This window comes from Humulus lupulus, chromosome 9, assembly GCF_963169125.1.
Source record: "Humulus lupulus chromosome 9, drHumLupu1.1, whole genome shotgun sequence".
Taxonomy (NCBI): domain Eukaryota; kingdom Viridiplantae; phylum Streptophyta; class Magnoliopsida; order Rosales; family Cannabaceae; genus Humulus; species Humulus lupulus.
In genome coordinates this window covers 84,701,768-84,711,350 of record NC_084801.1, presented here as the reverse complement: position 1 = coordinate 84,711,350, position 9,583 = coordinate 84,701,768, and the positions used below count along the sequence as shown (strand labels likewise).

At 31.9% G+C, this 9,583-nt stretch overlaps 1 long non-coding RNA gene across 1 annotated transcript; it reads right to left on the bottom strand.

The window, feature by feature from the left end:
* Window positions 1-6,848: 6,848 nt before the first annotated feature.
* Window positions 6,849-9,583, bottom strand: LOC133799280 (uncharacterized). Its single transcript, XR_009876402.1, has 4 exons — window positions 9,261-9,583; window positions 8,749-8,816; window positions 7,246-7,365; window positions 6,849-7,171 (listed from the first exon to the last, which is right to left on the bottom strand). It is a non-coding gene; the product is annotated as an uncharacterized LOC133799280 (long non-coding RNA).

Here is a 9,583-nt window from a genome sequence, read left to right as displayed (position 1 = left end):
CATTTTCGGATTACACTTGGTGGCTTTAGGAATTTCGGACTATTGGTTTGGTGGCTCAGAGGTATTTTTTTATGATTTATGTTGATATCGATAGTTCGGACTACTGTCATTGATTGTTGATGTATTTTGATTTTAGATTTTATATTTGGTACTTTGTTCCTGAATTGTTGTTACTTGTTAGTATTTTTTAATGATGAATCTGTCATTCTTGTACCATGTAGACAATTCTTTGTTTTGGCTTTGTATTCCTAGTCTTTGTTTATTTGGAATAGTTTTTTTAATGCTGATAATGCTCTCTATTTGTTTGGATTTATTGAAAATTTAGAAGGCTTCTTTACAAAAACAATGTCACATATTTCTAAAACATTTTCTTTTTAAATTTTGGTATTTTATTTACCACATTTTAAAATCGAAAAAAAAAATTATGTCACATTTCTTGTGGTTAATGTTTAAATTCCATCATTATTTAAAAAAAAAACTTTTTACTTTTGAAATAAAAACTTTAGCAAAAAGACTAATATTTGAGAGGATTGACACAATATTTTAGATTTTGTCCCCTACTACCTGAAAAAAAAAATCTTGCATTGAACATGTTTCACCAAAATAGAACAATAATTAATTTGTAAAATTATTATAATTATAATTTGTAAAAATAGAACAAAAAAATTAATTAGTAGTTAATTAGAAGTTAATTTATTTTCTCTGTCCCGATATGCTTGTGATTGATGGTTGTTGACTACAACCATCAATTACAGGGATATCGGCACAGAAATTATAAGTTTAAAATATTATTAATAAAATAATGAATGATAAAGATTAATAAAATTTATCTAATTATTTAAAAAAATAAATTAGTCTAAAAGTCAAATAATAATAAATTTGTAAAATTATTATTATTATTACAAATTAAAAATTATGAATAAATAATTAAATAAATAATAATTTATTTTTTAATTAATTTTTAATAATTTAATTAATTAAATAATAAAAGTTTGATATAATATTAATAAATTAAATAATTTAATTTAATTTGTTTATTGAATAACATTATTTAATATTTAATAGTTATAAATTACATGAATATAGACATTGATAATTATATTTAATAAAAGTTTAAAAAATTAAGAGTAAATAATAATTTATTTTTAATTAATTTTTAATAATTTAATTAATTAAATAATAAAAGTTTGATATAATATTATCTAATTAAATAATTTAATTTAATTTTTTTTATTAAATAACATTATTTAATATTTAATAGTTATAAATTACATGAATATAGAAATTGATAATTATATTTAATAAACGTTTAAAAAATTAAGAATAAATAATAAATTAGTTTAGGAAAAAATATTAATTTGTTTATAAATAACATTATCTAATAAAACATCATAAAATAGCATAAGATATTATAATATTGCATAAGATTTCAAAAATGATAACAAATCTCTTTTGTTATCCATTCCTACTCACATTACTAAAACTCACTCTTATAACACTTTAGGTGGCGATTGACAAGACTTGGACAACATTGAGAAATTGTGGTTGTCAAGAATATTGGAATGGTCTGCAAGCTTTTTTGAGGATGGTGTCGGAACATAAAGATTCTAATGGAAGAATTAGGTGCACGTGTGTGAGATGCAATAATAATAAATTTGAATCTTTGGATGTAGTTCGGGCACACGTATTCGATAGGGATTTTCATCAAGCTTATGATAAGTGGATTTTTCATGGTGAGGTGGAAAGAATTGTTGCTGATGAGGTGGTTGATGAGAATGAAGACGATGAGATGATTCACGTTGTGGAAGACTTCCTTTTACCGACAACTGAGGAAGTAGAAAGGGATCCCGGTGGGAGTCAGTATTATGACGAGTTATTTGAGGAGATTGAAGCGGAGTTGTATCCTGGGTGTGATTGGATTTCATACTTTTTAGCAAAGTTATTGCATCTAAAAGTTAGAGGGAAGGTGCTTAACAACATATTTAATGAATTGTTGAAGTTGTTAAAGCTTGCATTTCCTAAGGAAAACAAAATTCGCGGATCGTACTACGAGGCCACAAAGAGATTGAAAAAATTAGGGTTGGGATACGAATCCATTCATGTGTGTCAGTATGATTGCTGCTTATTTTACAATGAGCATGCATCTAAAGAGACATGTCCAGTATGCGGAAGTAGTAGATGGATTACTTCTGAAATGACGAAAGGAAAAAAAGTGCCACACAAGGTGATGCATTACTTTCCGTTGACCCCTCGGTTGAAAAGATTATATAGTTCAAGGATTACAGCGAAACACAAGATATGGCATCACGCCGAGAAATCAAAAGATGAAGGGGTGATGCGTCACCCGGTGGACAGCTCTGCGTGGAAGGACTTTAATGCCAAACATCCTGATTTTTCAAGGGATCCCAGAAATGTTCGTCTGGGCTTAGCTGCTGATGGATTTAATCCATTTGGCAACATGAACCTTGCATACAACATGTGGCTTGTGGTGTTGGCAAACTATAATCTGCCACCTTGGTTGTGTATGAAAGACAATTATTTAATTTTGACCCTCCTTATTCCTGGGCCAAAATCACCCGGTAAGGACATGGATGTATTTTTGAGACCATTGGTGGATGAGTTGAAGGATCTGTGGGTTAACAGAGTTGATACAAGAGATAGTACGACCAACAAGATGTTCAAGATGCGGGCAGCCCTTTTGTGGACAGATAACGATTTTCCAGCTTGCAGTAGTTTGTCTGGATGGAGTGGTCAGGGATACAAAGCTTGTCCTACGTGTAATAAGGACACAACTTCCATCCGAGTGATCAGTAATACATCTTATGTTGGTCACAGAAGATTCTTGCCAAGTACTCATCAAATGAGAGGAGACACCGAGTTCGATGGAAAAGTTGAGATAAGACGTCCTCCGAGACGGTTTACTTGTGAGGATATACTAGAACAAGTTAATGCTCTTGCAGCACAAGTTCCAAGAAAACATGTCTAGTTTAGGGGTGTAAAACGTAAAATAGGAGTATATGAAGGTAATTGGAGGAAAAAAAGTATTTTTTACGAGCTTGAGTATTGGTGTACAAACAAATCAAAACACAATATAGATGTCATGCATGTTGAGAAGAATGTGTGTGATAGTCTCCTTGGCACCATCGTAGACAATGATAAATCTAAGGACACCACTAATGCCAGGCATGATTTGAAAAAGATGGGTGTGAGAGAATCATTGTGGATTTATGAAGATGAGAATGGGAAGCTGATGAAGCTGCAAGCTCCTTATGTGTTAACTCCGGCGCAGAGGCAACAATTTTGTCAGTTTATAAAAGGAGTTAGATTTCCAGATGGCTTTTGTTCAAATTTGAAGAAGAAAGTGTCCGAGAATGATACAAATATTCTTGGGTTGAAGTCACACGATTGTCATGTGATAATGCAACGATTACTTTCTCTCAGTGTTCGCAAGTTTCTTCCAAAATCTATATCGACCACTATTACAGAATTGTGCAATTTCTTCAGGCAAATATGTTTGAGAACTTTAAATGTTAAAGATATGGAGGAAGCACAAAATGATCTTATTCAGATATTGTGCAAGATGGAGTTGATTTTTCCTCCAACTTTTTTTGACATAACGATTCATTTGGTATTACATTTGCAAGAAGAAGCTATATTGGGTGGCCCGGTATTTATGAGGTGGATGTATCCTTTTGAAGGGTACATGAAAAAATTAAAAAATTATGTGGAAAATAAAGCTCGCCCTGAAGGGTCGATCGCCGAAGGCTATGTTGCAGGTGAGGCTTTGACCTTTTGTTCAATGTATTTCAAAGACATTGAAACAAGATTTAACCGTCTTGATCGAAATGAAGATGCAACTTATATCCTACGAAACCTTACAGTTTTCCAATCTCAATGTCGTCCACTCACAAAGGGAACTTTGAAGCCTCTCAATCATAACACTCGTGAAATAGCTGAGTGGTTCATACTTGAGAATTCTTCTGAAATTGAGCCTTATTTAGAGTAAGTTTATTCCCCTATAAATTAGAACATGTGTGGTTATTATCAGTTTTTTGTTATCAAGAATTGTAACACTATTCTAATTAACAGCGAACACCTACAAGAGATTAGACAAAATACCCAGATGGTGATCATGATCGTTTGCATAGGAAAAAATTTCGTTCGTAGTTTCATAAGAAGGTAGCTTTGAACTTTGAACATTCATTTTATTAATGATATATTTTGTGAATCTAATACCATTTTATGTATTTAGATATATGACTTGCACAAGCTTGGGTCTTTGGAAAATGGTGATCAAGCTTTTATTCGCATATTGGGCAGGAGGATCAAGCTTTTATTCGCATGTTGGGCACTCTAGTTACCATTTTGTGTCCGGGACATTACTTGGATTTTGCTGATGTACCTCAACAGTTAAAGGATCAAGTGCTTGATCGTATGAGGGTAAAAAAATTACAAATCTTGTACTTCTCATTATTTATTTTCATTATTTACAAAGTCATCTAATTTTTTTTCTTAATGCAGTATTACTATAATATAGACGGTCATCTACAACGTGAGTCAGTTCTGGCAACTGTCAATAAGGAGATGGGCGAAAGATATCGCGAGAGAAAGAACAATAGACATAAACACTTCAAAAGTCATTATGTTGGACCAGAAGATTTGGAGAATGTCTTCTCTAAGCCACCTGACCATTGCACTAAGGAAGCTTGGCAGAATATTTGTAAATTGTTTTTGAGCGAAAGATTTTTGACTTGTTTCGCTAAAAATCAAGCAAACAGAAAACAAATGAAGTATGTAACAACACAAGGCACACAGTCGTTGGCAGCTAAGCGTCACCAATATGTAAGTGAAGATGTTAATTCAATTTTATAAAATAATACATTCTGAAACATTTTGTTTACATTTGTATAGGAGAACCCAGATGCGTTTGTTGTTGATACTTGGAGGGATGCTCATATGAAAAAGTCGACAAAATCTTTTGTCAATGAGGCAGCTCAACAAGATTATGTATGTGAATAGTATTGTTTTCTTATTTCTAATGTTTCTAATTTTTGTTTATAATGTTATCTTTATACAGAAAAAAATGGCGGCAGAGGTTCAGAGGTCACAGCTTGAGAGGCAGAGTCAACAACAGAGTGAGGCATCTCTTAATGTATCTGGCGTTGATTCGTCCCCGGTCGATCAATACGAGATACTAAGTAAAGTACTCGGGGAGAGATCTGACTACCAAAGAGGAGTGGGTTATAGAGCGAAAGGGAAGGCAAGAAAGACAACCTCTAGCTCTACAGATCAAAGTCAGTCCCAAGCAAATACTGCTGCTACGCCTAATGAAGATATGACTACTATGGCTCTGATAATGAAGGCAATGCGTGAGACGATTCAGAAGGTGGTACCTGAGCAACCCAGTAACCTGTATGACCCACGGTTTGACAGTTTTCTGCAGAGGTATTTGCGACCACAATCCGAAGGTGCTTCGTCTTCTCAGAGTAACACTGGCAATCCTGACCTTCATACACCGCCACAGCTGCAGTACCAGCCTCCTTCACAATATCCGCCACAGAAGCAGTACCAACCTCATCCACCGTATCCGCCACATGTGTCGTCGCAACAACCTCCTCAGTATCAAAACCAATACATTTTTGGACGCTCTTCCCAGTCACCTCCACTATATTTTAGCTTTACCAATTTTCAAGGAGGATCGATGCATCCTCCGCTACCTAATGTTAGGTATGGGGAGGTTGGAGGTTCGTCGTAGCAACCATATGTGAGATATGGTGAGTTTGGGGGTGGGTTGCAGCCACAGCCTCGAGATCAGTTTGGGGACCTCACGTTCGGAAGATCATCACAGCCACCTTATATTCATTCACCGCCACAGCCACAACCGTCACCCTCACCGCCACAACCGTCACCCTCACCGCCACAGCCACACCCACAGCCGTCGCCCTCACAGCCACACCAAAATGTTGAAGATGAGAACAATTTCAACATTAATCTTAATGATTTTATTTAGTAGTTTATGTATTTGGACTAAATTAATACTGTATTTATTTTTAACGACAATAGCAATATTAGCTAGGTTGATAAATATTAAAACTATTAACATTAATTTTAATGTTAGTTATGTTTAAATTAATTAAATGCTTATTTTGTTAAATTTTATTATGAATTATTTTTAAAAATAATTAAATTTAATAAATATTAATTTATTTCAAATAAATTTTAAAATATATTATAAAAACAATATTAGCGGCGAACCCCGCAGCTAATAATAATACATCTGACAAAGATATTAGCAGCAGGCTCCGTCGCTAATATCCCTCGCTAATAATATTATATCAGCAGCGGGTATGTCAGTCCGCCGCTCATAATCATTAATAGTGACAAACAAATTAGCGGCGGATGTCACACTTACTAGCAGCGGAGGACCCCACCGCTAATGTGGTCAATTCTTGTAGTGATAACATTCTACTACTAAGAGAAGAAATGTGTAATTAGAGCTAAGAAGAGGAAGTGGAAAGAACTTGGTTTCCACTACTTATTTACAATTTTAGAAGCTCATGCCAAATTGGTTTATAGTTCAAGTTTCTTATCACATGTTGGCAATTGACAGTTTCATTATTGATCATAGAATTATACAACTTTTCAAAGAAGCATAGCATGAAACTCATAATTATGTACTACAACACTAAAATGACCAATGACTATCTATCTATCTATATATATATATATATATATAAAGTTCTGCAACAAATCCTAACATATCATATTAGATATCTAAACATAGAGCCATACATTTATGATATCTTACCTTAGTGCAAGTTATCATTTTGTCCAAATATGGTTCTAAATTTTAAAAACGTCATTCAAATCAAGGATATATATATACACATATTACATTATGAATGTTTATGGCTGCTATAAGCATTTCCAAACAGTAAATAAAAAAATGAGCCAAACTCATAAATAGAATGGAACGAGTGTGGATAGTAGAGCAACATAGAGAAGGACATCAATCAATATACATGCTATACATAGTAGAAAACCAATCAATGAACAACTTGAACTGAATTGCAATAAATTTATGGTTGTAAGATCTCTGACCCTAATTGTCCAAGGCTCCCCTCACACCTTTCTTTATCCATAAATCCCTTCTTTCTCCAGTCACTAAATCCTTGAAACAAAGAAATAAGCATTCAATATTTCACTGAAAAAATAGCAGGAAATCAAAGGATAACGTGAAGATACCTCTATACAAAGTGTCCAGGTTCTTGTTCTTTTGCAATTGTAGTAGCCGAGTGAAATTTTGTAGATGTTTGAATAGATCTTGGAGCAATTCGTGAGATGATAAGAATCATAAGATTCAATCTGTATATCAGTAAATGATGAGATGGTGAAAAGCTTGTAAAGTGGGATAGAAGTTATATCTAATGTGTGGAGTGGTTTGACAACTCATCAAAACTATAATTCTTATATGTATCGATAAATCTTTTAAAAAATATAATATAATACCTAAAATATATTAGTGAAAAATATATGTCATGTGTCTTTTAAAAATAAAAAAGTACTAAAGATAATTATATGCAGAAATTTAGGAAATAACAATAAATTTATTAGAAAATATAAACGTATTAGCACACATCTATGAAATAACCAAAATTAATTATAGAATTATAAAAAAAATTAATTTTAATTTTAATTTTTTAAATCATATCTAAGAAACTATAACCACAAATCTTGGAAATAACAAGATTTAACTAAAAAATGACAAACAAATATTTTGAAATTCAAATATGAATTTGTTAAAAGATACGTTCTAAAACATATTGAAAAAATGGATATATATACTAAATAAATCCTATTAATTTTCTTCACTCATTCACTCTTTCAGGCAAAAGAAAATGTCATTCCCTTTCTTAACTCATTCACTCTTTCCAGCAAAAAAAGGTCATTCACTCTTGATTCTTAACTTTGTTTTGCTTACGTTTCTTAAGTTTACATGTATGCAAAATAATGAGATTTTATCATGTCTTTTACTCAGGTATGATTATAATGGTTTATTAAAATAATCATTTTCTATTGCAATATAGAAGGAGCTTGTTCAATGCTTAAACCGTGATATAGATAGGAGGTACTATTGGAAAACATGTTTGAATTCTCTACCATATTTCACTATTAAAAATTGCATCTAAATTATAAGCATCCATCATTAACATATATATTAATTCAAATTGAATATCATTTAAATATATATATATCAATCCAACATTACATTATCTCTTTTTTTTTTTTACTTTTTAATATTGAATATTCAAGCTATTAATCTCATTTTTTTTCTATGCATTTAGATATTCTTTCTTGAAGATTTATTGGGAAATAATTAAGAAAGGTATGTGAACAAAAACTTATATTTATGAATATAATTGTTTGGTGATATGCATAGCAATATGCTTTGTGAAGAGAGTGGTCATAAATCTATATTGGACATGTCCTGTGATTTATTGCCCCAAAAAGATACTATAAAACACAAAAATCTCTAATCAAATTTATAAAAATGTATTTTTTATTGCTTAGTTTCTTTAGGTGGAGTAACCTATAACATAAATAGAAAAAAAAAACAAAAAAACTTAAAAAGACCACATATCTGAAATCAAACCACATGATTAAACAAAACTCCTAGATTTTTATTTGTTCATGCTTAAATTCTTAAGAACACACAACACATACGAAAGGGAAAAACAGAATACGAACCTGTGATAAACACAATTTGTTTTTAGAGTTTGTCCACTAGATAGTCCAGTTACAAGCCTCACTCATCCCTTAAAATTCAGAAACCAAGAAAGATTTTTAAAGCTATATAATAATAATAAAATTTGACTAAAAAAGAAATCTTTATCTTGGTTAGTCTTGTACTGAAATTGATGATTATGCAAATGTTTCTTACCATGCACATAAATACATATTCCATCTATTCATTACTCTATATTCGTTAAACTTCATACTATTGAAAAAGCATAATAAACAATAGTTGACGTAGAAACTATTACAAATTTTCTCAGTTCATTGTTCCATCTTATTCATTCCTAGATCTCTAATGGAAACTATTTCAATTCCCATTGCTCAATCGAAACATGCAAAATCCATTTTCTAAAATAAAACTCGATAAATGACTCAAACAAACACAGACAAACACAAAATTCTCCTTAAACATCAATACAATCAATTACAAATCAATAATGAAAGATAATAAAAAAAATCCTTACTTTTTTCTCATACACTTTGTTGGTCTTCAAATGCTCAGTCCCTCTGTAGCTTTTGCCCTTTCGTGCCTCTCATGAGCATAATAAGTCTTCGGTTTTGGTCTAGTGGAAGGGAGAGTGCAATTTTACTTTACCAATCTCACTGATCGGTTTTGGGCTGGTCTCTTTGCTATACCAATCTCACTGACCAGCAAAATCATCATTACTCATTACTTCCCCAAAAAATTACTTTGCCCTTTCGTTTGATTTTAACAAAAAAAAATTAAATAAAAGAGATGCCCATGTATAAAACCCAGCTGTACTCTTTATTTTACTAATTGAAGACA